Genomic DNA, 13869 nt, shown 5'->3' with positions numbered 1-13869 from the left:
CTGAGATATGGTTTTTGGTCCATAAGTGGGCGACGCCACGCCCATTTTCAATTTAAAAAAAAAGACTGGGTGCAGCTTCCTTCTGCCATTTCTTCCGTAAAATTTAGTGTTTCTGACGTTTTTTGTTAGTCGGTTAACGCACTTTTAGTGATTTTCAACATAACCTTTGTATGGGAGGTTGGCGTGGTTATTATCCGATTTCTTCCATTTTTGAACTGTATATGGAAATGCCTGAAGGAATTGACTCTTTAGAGTTTGGTTGACATAGCTATAGTAGTTTCCGAGATATGTACAAAAAAATTTGTAGGGGGCGGGGCCACGCCCACTTTTCCAAAAAAATTACTCCTATGCTCCTCCCTAATGCGATCCTTTGTGCCAAATTTCATTTTAATATCTTTATTTATGGCTTAGTTATGACACTTTATAGGTTTTCGGTTTCCGCCATCTTGTGGGCGTGGCAGTGGGCCGATTTTGCCCATCTTCGAACTTAACCTTCTTATGGAGCCAAGAAATACGTGTACCAAGTTTCATCATGATATCTCAATTTTTACTCAAGTTACAGCTTGCACGGACGGACGGACAGACGGACGGACGGACAGACGGACGGACGGACAGACAGACATCCGGATTTCAACTCTACTCGTCACCCTGATCACTTTGGTATATATAACCCTATATCTGACTCTTTTAGTTTTAGGACTTACAAACAACCGTTATGTGAACAAAACTATAATACTCTCTTTAGCAACTTTGTTGCGAGAGTATAAAAATGCAAGGCAAAGGTTGAATTAGTGAATGACGTATTATGTCATTGAAAATAATCATAGTGAGTCGGAAAACCTGGCAAATGAATTAAAGTGTGTAAGTAAAATTAAAAGTGAATGTTTGAATTCGTCCTCAGTTTTGAGTGATATGAATGCGCTAAGTACAATCAAAAGAAGTTTCTACGATGTTTGTGCAATGTGAGACGTATATTTATTTAGTTTAATAATATCTAAATTTAATTAAATGCGATATTATTGCAGAAACCAAGAGCAATCTCAACATTTAGATTTTCACAAGATGCAAAGAGGTTTACAATTATTAGTAGCAAAGACATTTGTGAAATCTCCGAAATGTGCGCAAGAAGTAGTAGAGGCATTTCAGTTGGAATCCATTTATACGAACTTTGGTTTAACGAAGCATGGAGATCCGAAACATCAATTTTTTATTGCTTGCATCCAAGGGAATAACGGTTCATTTTGCATATTTGCTTCAAAGAAAATTATGCCAAAAATTGAAGAAAATGAATAGACATAGGTATACTCGTATAGTAGATGAAACATTTTCAGTTGTTCCAAATGGATGTTTTAAGCAGCTTTTAATAATTCATATTGAATACTTCGGAAAGGTATAAAATAAAAAATGTGATATTATAGATATTTTACATTATAAAGTTCTCTCGTTCTCATTCTTTTTTATACTTATGGATAAAAAATCGCAAAAAAACGATGAAGATATATTTTCATAGATTAATGAAAATTTATTTGAATTAAGCGTCAAAATTTTTCTAACTGATTTCGAAGTCAGTCTTCAAATGGCAATAAGAAATAAACTCACCGTTGGTGAAATCTACGGTTGTTGGTTTCATTATTGCCAAGCAATAAGGAAAAATATTTCATATAAGTGGAAACAATTGGCTTCTTCAATAAGAAGCAATCAAAATGCCTCTACGATATACCATAAAATCCTTGCTCTACCTCTGTTACCAGCTACACAAATAAATGCGGTTTTTGGGAACATAAAAGAAGAATTGATGAATACAAATAAGCAAGAATTATTTACACCATTCATGATTTATTATGAAAAGCAATGGTTGCGAAAGGTAAGTTCCCTTTTACAAAATGCATACACCACCTTGTAAACATTCTGTAAAAGGGAAAATTATAAGATTTCAAAATCAAAAAAGCAATTTGTTGTTGTTTTTCAAGGTGACACCCGAAGTATTTCCGGTTTTCTTAACAAGAACACGGACTACATCAGCTGTCGAGGCCTATAACGGCGTTATTGGCCGCATCATTCAAAAAAATGGAAATTTTTTCAAATTTGTTGAAGCTCTTATTGATGAAGAGTTTAATAAGAGTAGAGATTTTGATCTTCTTATATGCAGTGGTGGATCCCATGGTACTTCAAAAAAAAAGACCGTATATGAGCAAAAATCAAGTCAGATTGAAGAAGCCAGTCATGTACTCTTGCAGGGAAAAATTACGCCCAAAGAAATTTTGCAAAGAATGGTTTTCAAAAAAACTAAAATTTCTGTTGACCTAGAACCAGATGAGGACATATTTGAAGCAAATAGTCTTCCTTATGACAGTAATAACGAGGATGATAATGATGAAAATGATGATGGCGACGAGACTGTTGTTGCAAACATAGCAAGCAATTATTTTGGCGAAAGTAATGCTGCGGTGTGCATAGTAGGGGTATTCTCTTGCTCTTGCAAGATTGCAGATTGCAAAAATACTACACCGAAATATACAAGGGCACGAGAGCACCCATTGCAGAATCTAGTGATATATGAGCGACTGATTCAGTCAATTTATTGTAAATGACTATTGTGCATGGCTATTGTGAATCGGCGCACCTTCTGCATACATTTTTAACAAAAAAACTGTAACAAAACTTTATAATTTAAATAGAAATTGTAAAATATAATTAAAATTTACCTTTCTCAACAATTTAACGTCAAAATATGACTTTATGTAAAATGGCAACTACAACAGGGTTGCAATTTTATTTTTGCGTGACAATGCACGCTAATATACACGGGTTTTGGTCTGACATATTTCACAGCCCTTGCAAATATTTTTCTGCGTGTGTTTGTTGTTGTGCCGTTGTAAATCTGCAATGCTTGCACCGTGCACCGGGTTTTGCAAGAGCAAGAGAATACCCCTAGTGTGTTTGGTTCCAAAGCCAAATATATTATATTTGCCATGTCGGCATTTAAAAATTTGCTCGAACTGTCATAATGAGCTAAAAGTTAGCGCAGCTGAAAACTTTTTGAAATGTTCTCTATGTAGAGCTATAGTTGTTGAAAATTTAACTGTATTTACATAACTTATAGTTCAATATAATTTAAAAATACATTTTTTTCTTTCTAAATATATTTTCTTAAAGTTCTAAGCATTTTAATTCGAATTGTTAGGTCTTTTTCATTAGGGGTTATTACATAATGAAAGAAACCCTAACAATTTAGATTTTCTTTCATTTTTAAAATTAGGCTTTCCTTCATTTTTAAAGTTAGACGTTCTTTCACTTTCTTGTTAGGCGTTCTTGTTTAGGCATTATTTCATTTTTAAAAATTAGGCGTTAGTTCGTTAGGCCTTTATTCACTGAGCCCCTTTTTGATGGGTTGGGTAGTGAAAACGATGATGGTGTGTGTGTAGTGTGGTTGGTTTGTTGGGTGGGGTTGTGTGGTATGCTGATGTAGGTTGTGCGATGAATGTTGTGTTGTGTGCTGAATGTTGTGTTGGGTGACGAATGTTGTGTGGTGTGAAGAATGTGAGTTGCGGGATGAATGTTGTGTGGAGGGGCGAGATACCATGAAGTCGCATAAACAAGAATTTTAAACAAAACACAATCGCTCATATTCGAACAGAAAAAGCAAACGTCATGCGAACTAAGTATGTAAAGGAGAGCATAAACTTATACCTTGCGAGAAGTTTAAAAACTTGAAAGTTACCGAACGAAATAATTTTGTGACGTCAAAAAGGCTTTGCACAAATGCCTGTCACATGCGCATACATACACAAATTGCAAAAGCAAATATTCCATCTCACCCCAAAAGAGGCGCATATACAAAAAAAAAAAGAAAGGGTTTAATTGCAAAAACAAATCCCGAAACCAAAAATTCTAAAAATTTCCAGACAAGCTAAACACAAAGTGAACTAGTTACAAAACCAGTTACCACCATACCTACTCAAGTTGAGGCTAATGCAAACAAATACGATAATTCACCCATATCAAATAAAACTATAAATGATCAGTATTGTGAAGTATTTTTTAAAGCCACAACTACTCGATCAAATAATGACAGGTATGTCATACGACTGCCTCCAAACTCACAACATTGTAACACACCACTATTTGGCAGAAAAAATAAAGTCAGATTCCCTCTGACAAATTCACATAAAAATACAAAAAAATTTATATTTTCGACCCCGCAGGATGGCTTTCACCAATAATGAAGCAAAAAAAATTCTGACCAAATCCTAAAGAGAATCGGCACTTCTCTTAGAATATTGTTCAATAAGTAGTTTAATAAATTCGCAAATAGAATAAATAAAAAATAAAATCAATACACCTAGCATAACAAAAGCAGAGGTCGCTCTTATCGTCCCTACATAAGCGACCCTCATAAGAGTAGGTTAGCGTGAAACTTGAAAATTCCATAAAAAAAAATAAAATAAAATAAAAATAAAAAATAGCTGGCAATTACCAAATTATTCCAAATGAAGCCGTTCGCAATTCACGGTCACTCTCAGTTTATACACGCGCAATTCAATACGAAAGCGAGCTAGCGCGCAAAATTTTTCATTTATTTATCCCAAATATACTTTTAATTACAAAACGCACTGTATTATCGGTTTTAAATTAATGTAATTGGCTAAGTGAGAACTGTAATCAAAATAAATTAAAATAAATTGCCGCCCTTTTTTGTTGAATAAAACTAATCGCATTTACTTGTAAGATTAGGAACTAAGTGATACATGAGAAACTTTGAGTGGGTTGTGCTTCACGCTGAATTGGGCACACAACTAGTCACAGTACATTGTGCTATATGTGAAGTAGGCGTGGTTGTAGTCCGATTTCGCCGATTTTCGCACCGTGATATAAAAATGTAAGCAAAATGCCATCTATTAAATTTTGTTGAGATCGGTTGGTCAGGTCCCGGGATATGGGATTTCTCAGAAAGCTCTCTCATACCATCTTGGTAGTAAAATTTTATGTTTTGGCGTATTGATTTATTGCGCTTTTAGTAGTTTTATTATATTATAAAATTTATAATATTATATGGGGACTAAACTGGGTTGTCCTCCGATTTCACCCACTTTCACACTGTCGGTAGGAGTTCTTATACGATTTGTACACAACAAATTTGTTGTAGCCTTAGGGATTTAGGAGATATGTACATTAAACTTATTAGAGCGTGGGGCCACGCCCACTTTTTCAAATAATTTATTTCCACAGGTTCCTCTTTCTACTATGATCCTCTGTACCAAATTTCATCTTCATATCTTAATTAAGTGTTTAGGTATGGTATTCTGTATGTTATCGGTTAATGGCGATTTGTGGGCGTGGCGGTGATTACGCCCGTCTACGAACTCAAAATTTTGTTTGTACTAAGGAACCCACAAGTTATCTAATTTTTTATCAAGTTATAGCTTGTACGGACGGACGGTCGGACCTAAAAATGTTTTAAGCAATAGAGTTATGGCCTTACTGAAATTAGTTACACTGAGAAAAAATTTAATTATTTTTTTGCACACATTTAAAATAAAACCAAAATGATGAATAACGATAAAAATCAAAATATACATACAGGAGCTACACTCTCAAAACAGTACAAATTTTAAAACCAAATTTATAGTTGGCTCTTTGTTCGAAGCTCATTTTCGCACCGATAACACAATCATACTGACACTTAAAACGCAATAATTTCAGTTCCAATCGATGTAGATGGCGCCATCAGGGGGAGCTAGATTCAAAAAGTCCTATTTTCTTTGGCATCTTGTAGACAGTCAAACGGGAAATTCAGGCATCCACATCGAGGTGGCCGTCCTTCCGGGACAACTATTAAAAGCACAAACATTTTATCACCTCCGATACAAAACTTAAGTTCAAGCAGATATAATAGTAACAGTTCGGTCTTAACGACGACAATTTTAACGTGGATTGGGAAACTTTTAAAACAAGATACGAAAAGGAAAGAATACTGGTCGATAAACCAGTAACGGCACTAATAAGCTTGACAAAAACTCAAAAGGAAACAAGTGAAGAATTTCATAAACTAGAATCCACTGTTAAAAAATGTTTGTTTGTTCTATAGAAATCGTTATGTTTCTAGTAACTGCCGCTCTCCTCACAAAAGAAGTGCTCAACTTGCCAACATATACAAAATTTTCTAACTGCCCAATATGAAATAGCGGAAATAATAGGGGAAAAAATAGTTGCTATCTTCATCGATTATCCAGGGAGAATTTCATGACATTTCATCTATTGGAAGTGAAGTTATTGCGTTTTAAGTGTCAGTATGTTTGTGTTATCGGTGCGAAAATGGGCATCGAACAAAGAGCCAACATTTTTGTTTTACAATTGGTAAAACTTTTGCCGAAACGTTTAAATTGATGAAACAAGCTTAAGGCAATAATTGCCTATCCCGTAGCAGAGTGCACGAGTGGTTTCAACGTCTTCAAAGTGGTCGTGAGGACATGAATGACGATCAACATGTGGGCCAATCAAAATCCGTGATCTCCGGAAATTCCATCGAAACTGTGCGTGAATTTATCAAAAATCAGCCGAAATCATCTTGAAATTCATGAAAATGAAATTTAACATCTCCAAAACATCGATTTATCGTATTTGAACCGAACCTTTGGGCTTACAAAAGGTGTGTGCACGGTTTGTTCCGCACAATTGCTTTACAATATTGTGACTGGTGGCAAAACTTGGTGTTTTCAATATGATCCCGAAACGAAACGTCAGAGTGCTGCATGAGAGTCACCGAAACGGGCCGAAACGCAAAAAATCGCGCATGGAGAAGTCAAAAGTGAAGACAATGCTGATTTGTTTTTATGATTCCAAGAGTATTGTCCACAAAGAATTTGTTCCACTCGGCCAAAACGTTAATGTCGATCGACGCTTGTGACCGATTATTTGTCACATTTTAACCATTAAACACTCGACGTATTCACATGATATGGCACCGTGCGACCTTTTCCTTTTAGGAAAAATGCATTTGGCTATGAAAAGAAAGCGTTGTGCAGACGTAGAGGCTATTCAAAAGGCTTGCACCGGCATACTGGCGGCCATACCGGCCAAGGGTCATTAAGAACTTGCTGCGCATTCAGAACAGTATCGGCTGAAGACTCCCCGTAGACACAGCAGCAGAGCGTTGCTCATCAGTCCGAGACATAAGGGCTAACAAATCAGCTAGCCAATATAAACAAGAACGGGCAAAAATCGATGAAAAGTGCCTCCAGAAGTGGCAAGAAAGATGGAATACCTCAATGAAGGGAAGGTGGCTCACTCTCTGGTATCCAATATTAGAGACTGGATTACATGGCAGATCACGTAGTGGTGGAATGTATACGTGAACCGGTCATAATTTGGTACGGGCCCACAATTTCTTTTGAAGATTTACACCCACCTTTGGCGTATCCATAAAAACGAAAACCAACTCAAATAGATACAAAATTTTAGAACCTGTTACCACCATCCCATCTCAAGTTGAGAAAAATTCAAACAAATATTTACAATTAAGGAAATTTCAAGGCAGATAATGGCCGCTTCGTCGTATGACTACCATCAAGCCACCATTTGCTGTTGTTATAATATACTATCGTTTTTAAAACTAGTGTTATCAGTCAAGTGAAAATTTATATTTATAATAAATTTCCGCCCTTTTCATTATTGAAACGTTTTTTAACTTCTAAAATTAGTAAGTGACGCATCAAAAACCTTGAGTGGATTGTGCTTCTCGCTGAATTGGGTACACAAATAATCACCTATAACAAACACCGTTTTAAATAATCCGGTAGCATTATATAAAAAAAAAACTGTCAAACGCTCTTTCTGTGCTTTGAATCCCCTTGTTTGGACACATTTTCCCGAAAGCGTTGGTGATGGTAGTGCCTTGAAAAAAAGACTACTCTCATATGCATAAAATATTATATATCCTCCGTTTTACTTGTACAGTTATTTATCAAACTCGGTAGTTTCACAAAATCGTCGGCGGCTTCCTTACCTTCAGAACTACTTTTCCCATGTATTTTTTTATAGTAACTTCGTATCGCTTTTCCAACTAACTAGCGTTTGGAGTAAAATCTTTGTTCCTTTTCACAGCCAACTGTTTAGATTTTTCTGAAACCATATTTGCAGAGGTAATTGCTCCAGCATTAACTAACTTGATTAAATCAAAATAACATTGCCTTATCTATTTCTCATGATTTACCACTTCTGCACCGTTTAGTTTGCTGGTTATTAGTTCGAATTTATTTTTGTTTTCGTAGTATTCTATTGATGGTTAACATAGAACATACATATTTGTTGCAAAATTCGGTTTTTCCCGCGGTTTTTGCTTTTGTGATAGCATTTATGCGAGAACTACGAAAAAATGCGGCGGCTAACAGAATGTTTCAAGACCGGAGCAGACTCCTGTAGAACCCCCAAAGGTTATCTAGTCATCGATGCTCCGAGCATACGAAAATTACAGTGAAAGTACAACGCCAGGAGAAGGCGAACCCGATTCCCCAATCGATGACGATGGAGCAGACGTTCCATTGCCCGACCATGAGGAAGTTCGAATAGCAATTACCCGTCTGAAGACAGCAAAGCAAACATCTATTTTGATGGAAGCTATCTTCATTTAAAATACATGCACTATCTCGCTGCTTTTTTTTAAGTTCCTTTCATTACCGAAAATTATTGCGCTACATAATTCCGAGATTTTTCCTCTGTCAATCGATTTTGATATTTCATTATACTTTACACCTCGCTATATTTACATTCCTCTTTTTTGCTGTATGTAAAAAGTTGAGAACTGGCCTACTGGAATCTTCTCCGGAAGAGTACGGATCAGTGTCTCTCCATATATTGCATGCAAATGCGCACGTCCAACTCAGCACTCAGTTGCATACTTTTTCACTACGGAATTAACGTACCCATTTTACCGCCTGTGAAAGCTTTGTGGAAATATATCAGATTTTGAAATTTTTTTTTTTTCCAAATGTTGAGGCCTTTGCAGATCTGGGCCCTATTTTGTCTCTCGATTCGAAAATGTATTTTATTCGAAAATACGAGTAGTATTGGAAATATGACAATCGAATTACCGAATACTGACAATCCACATTGGATAATTTTTTTGTTCGAATCGATTTAAAGAATATACGAGGGCTGTCCAATAAATAACCGACCTAACCATGATGCACGCAACTTTTTCAACATTTTTTTTTTATTTTTCTACATAGTGTCCTTGTAACTCCACACACTTCTCCCAGCGATGCTCCCATCTCTGCAACCCTTCCAAATAGTACTTGGCGTCTTTGTCTGCAAAATACGAGTTCACGAAAGAGATTGCCTCCTCATTTGACGAAAATCTCTGGCCGCTGAGCGCAGTTTTAAGTTCAGGAAACAAAAAAAAGTCGCTTGGTGCTAGATCCGGTGAATAAGGTGGATGGTCAAGCAGTTCGAACCGCAATTCGTGGATTTTTGCCATGGCGACTGTTGAGGTGTGAGATGGTGCGTTGTCTTGGTGGAACAAGACTTTCTTTTTTTGCAAATGTGGCCGATTTTTCGAAATTTCTTCCTTTAGCTTGTCCAATAATGATGCGTAGTATGCTCCTGTTATAGTTTTTCCTTTTTCAAGATAGTCGATAAAAATAATTCCATGGCTGTCCCAAAAATACTCGCCATCACTTTCTTAGCCGAATACACAGCTTTAGGTTTTTTTGGGGCTGGTTCCCCCTTTTCAATCCACTGTTTAGATTGGATTTTTGTTTCGGGCGTATAATGATGAATCCAAGTTTCGTCTACAGTTATCAATCGGCGCCAAAACTCGGTCTTATTGCCTCTAAACTGAGCCAACAGAGCGCTGGAAATGTTCATCCGCGCACGTTTGTGGTCTAGCGTAAGCAAACGCGGCACCCAACGCGCGGACAGCTTTCTCATGCCCAAATCTTGGTTTAATATGTGACAAACAGTTTCTTTTGACATCTTCATAATCTCAGCTATTTCCCTAACTTTAATCCGGCGGTCGTCTAGTACCAATTGATGAACTTTAGCGATGTTATCGTTAGTGGTTACAGTTTTTGGACGCCCAGGACGTTCATCATCTTCCAAGCTCCTGCGACCACGTTTAAATTCAGCTGCCCAAAATTTTACGGTGGTAAACGATGGTGCAGAGTCACCATACACAGAGTCCAACTCATCTTTGATTTGTGAATTACAGCTCGATATTCAATTTTTTCCATTTTGGGGAAATCACCGAAATAGACTCACAAAAACGACTGTCAGCAGATAATTGCGCAAGATAAATTTCTGAAATGTTGGCGAGTAGCTATTAAAATATGCACAATTTGAAGTAGAAACTTTTTTTTCAGATGTGCCGCTAGCTTCACGTTGAGGTCGGTTATTTATCGGACAGCCCTCGTAGTTCCAGCTAGTGGTGATCAGTTTTGCTACTTGAGAAAATCTTTAACATCTATGTATCTACATATATTCTGATCTGTTGCAAATCTAACAAATTTTCTTATCATTAAAATATTGAGCTTACATGTTTGGAAAAATATGTACATATCGGTAAAACTTAGAGGCCACATGCTCACCCTTCTTCTTACATTTATTCTTCAAGACAATCGAATACTTTTAACCACTCCTCACGAAATTTTCTCTTTGAATAACCAGCGAGCAGTTTAACTTCTTTATTTCAAGAGTCCACTACCAACATACGGAATTTTCATCACCTCAGAATATTGTACGACATTGACGTCAGACATACGGTCGAAGTAGACAGCTACATATCTCAACGATTTTTCTCTAGTTTTCTGCAAAGATTCTCACAATCTTCCCCTCTAAATCCAAAGCAACCATATTAACGAAATGGACGAAAGAATACAGACTGGTTCTTAATATCACAGTCGATAACCGTCTAATCACTTTTTCGCATGAAAAATGAGTCCCACTTATCTAGCACTGCCCTCCCTATATACCGACTCTTTAGAAATAAAACGTTTCCTGAAACTACCATTAGGAGACTTCGATGATAACCATTTTGAACGCTACCACCTAGGGGCAATTGGAATGACATGGCGTAAAAGTATAACTTTTCATTTACTTGACGTTGAAATCATTGTTTTTGATTAAAATTACGATAAGTTAAAACAAGTTACTAAAACTTTTGGATTTCTATTTTATATACATCACCTGCAAAGTTTTCTTCTTCTTATTTTTTACTGCAGTAGAAACCTCTTTTTATAGCCGAGTTAACAAGAACGTGCCAGTCGTTACGGCCAGGTGTTCATGCAATATCGAATGTATGCTGGTGGGAGAAATGCATAGGCATGCCTCTATCTGAAGGTATGTTACATGTTACGGTCTTGCATTATCAGTTCACGTACGGCATCGATGTTTTCTGTCACAACGGCTGTTTTTGGACGACCTTCACGGAGTTCGTCTTTGAGCGAGGTCGGCCACGATTGAATTCGTTGTAACAGTTTTTCACAGTGCTATAGGATGGTGCTTCATAGCCATTCAAAGATTTTAGTTCATCGATGCACTCTTGTCATGATAATCCACGTTCAGGAGTTAATTCCCTTTTTTGGCCGAGATGAATTTTTTAATTCCCTGTAAATAAAACAATTCACGATTAAATGACAAAACGTTCTGAGTGATGTTATGCTAAAAAATGTCAAACTTTCCAATGGAAATGTCAGAAATATATATAGCAGCCTATGTACTGTGTCGAATACTTTCAGAGCTGGAGTGTTTTTTTCCATTCGGACGACATGACTTAGCCAGCATATCCGCTGCCTTTTAATTCGCTGAGCTAAGTCAATGTCGTCGTATATCTCATACAGCTCATCGTTCCATCGAATGCAACATTCGTCGTGTCCAACGCGCAAAGGACCATAAATGTTTCGCAGAACCTTTCTCTCGAAAACTCGCAAAGTCGACTCATCAGTTGATGTCATCGTCCATGCCCCTGCACCATATATTTTTTTTTTTTTTTTTTTTTATTACAAACATTTTTAAAACTTTAACAATGTTTGATATCACTTCAACTAGTTTCAAAACTAACGAGCAGTTTGATTTGAATAACTTAAAAACGAATTACATAGAAATTAAAATTAATAGTAATATTCATACATAGATGGTAAATAATTAATTAATTCCTTTATATTTTAGCTTCCAACTAAGTTATGTGGTTTTTTGCGACATAATCGAATAGAGCGGCATGTGTCTAAAAGAAGATTTCTCGCCTCCTCGTTCACATGTGCATTAAGCCTTTTGTAGTGGGCATCTGCCTGACTCCTTATTTCTTCGGCGACTGTATTCATCCTTAGGTCTCGATGAATATCCGCATTTCTGCAGTACCAGGGAGCATTTACAATGCCTCTTAGCACCTTGTTTTGAAAACGTTGTATAATATTAATACTGCCATCATTGGCACACCCCCACAGTTGCGCACCATATGACCATACCGGCTTGAATATTTGTTTATAAAAAAGTAATTTGTTGTATATGGACAGGTTTGACCTTCGCCCAATTAGTCATTTCATTTTCGACAATTTCAGATTAAGTTCAATCCTTTTAATTTTCATATGCTCTTTCCAACGTAATCTAGCATCAAGCATGTTGCCAAGATATTTAGCTGTATTTGCGTATGGTATGCAGACATCTAGAATACTTATAGGTTGATAAGTGATTCTTTTGTTTGTAAAATTTACATGAACCGATTTGCCACCGTTTAGTTTTATTCTCCATTTTTTAGTCCAACTTACTACAGAGTTGATCGCATGTTGCAGGTTTAGTGCAGCTTTTTCTGCTGTTTTTTCGACGCATAGTATTGCGCTGTCATCAGCAAAAGTGGCAGTCATACTGTTTGGAGCTAACGGTAAGTCTCTTGTATACAGAATATATAAAAGTGGACCTAAGATACTTCCCTGAGGAACTCCTGCTTCAATTTCTTTAAGTTTTGAGAATTCATTTCCTTGTTTTACATGGAAAAATCTCATGGTGATATACAATTCTAAAAGAGCACAATACTCAACCGGAAGACATGATTTTAGTTTTTGCATAAGGCCTTCGTGTCAAACGCTTGTGCAACGTCAAGAAATACAGCTGAGCATACGTTTCCCTCCTCCAGGAATTTTCCTATTTCTGATGTTATTCTGTGAATTTGTTCTATTGTTGAATGCTTATTTCTAAAACCGAACTGATGCGATGGGATTAACTGCTTTTCGTCGATTATAGATTTTAATCTTAGATAAATTAATTTTTCAAAAAGTTTTGAGATTTGTGGAAGTAGTGAAATTGGTCTATATGACGAGACTTCGTGAAGATCCTTTCCTGGCTTAGGAACCATAACAACTTCGGCGACTTTCCAGAGGGTTGGGAAATGTGTCAGACGGATTGCTGTATTGTAAAGATAGGTGAGCTTCCGTAAACATTTGTATGGTAACTGCTTTAACACTTCAGCTGTAATTAAATCGAAGCCAGCTGCTTTCTTAACTTTAAGCTTTTTAATTTCACTTTTAAGTTCACAAATGGTGATTGCTGGGATTGTTGCATGATCCTGTTGAATACTACTGAGGAACGCGATTTCACTATCCTCGTTTGGACGAAAAGTTTCAGCTAGGTGTTTTGCAAATGCATTAGCTTTATCACAATCACTTCTAGCCCATGTATTTGAAGCAACTTTTAGTGGTGCAACGTGACTTATTGGACGTTTCAGATACTTTGTACTTTTCCAGAGTGAGTAATCATCTTTTTTGTCAGCGGATAGTTGAGATAAATATTTATTAATTGATTCATTCTTAATATGAGCAATTTCTCGTTTTAATTCTGCAGTTGCCTTATTAAGGTTGGTTTTGTCGAGAGGTGAGCGGGTTT

The 13869-nt window shown here is 36.6% G+C and overlaps 1 long non-coding RNA gene across 4 annotated transcripts in view; it reads right to left on the bottom strand.

The window, feature by feature from the left end:
• Positions 1-13869, bottom strand: part of LOC105222656 (uncharacterized) — an 83014-nt gene that overhangs the window by 60907 nt on the left and 8238 nt on the right. The window contains exon 3 of one of the 4 annotated variants that reach the window (XR_007421253.1): positions 11182-11601. The exons of the other annotated variants lie outside the window; for them this stretch is intronic. This is a non-coding gene — a long non-coding RNA (uncharacterized LOC105222656). The remainder of the gene's footprint in view (positions 1-11181; positions 11602-13869) is intronic. 4 annotated transcript variants of the gene reach the window in all.

The sequence above is a fragment of the Bactrocera dorsalis genome, chromosome 1, assembly GCF_023373825.1.
Source record: "Bactrocera dorsalis isolate Fly_Bdor chromosome 1, ASM2337382v1, whole genome shotgun sequence".
In the NCBI taxonomy this organism is placed as follows: Eukaryota; Metazoa; Arthropoda; class Insecta; order Diptera; family Tephritidae; genus Bactrocera; species Bactrocera dorsalis.
This window is presented reverse-complemented; position numbering and strand designations above follow the sequence as displayed.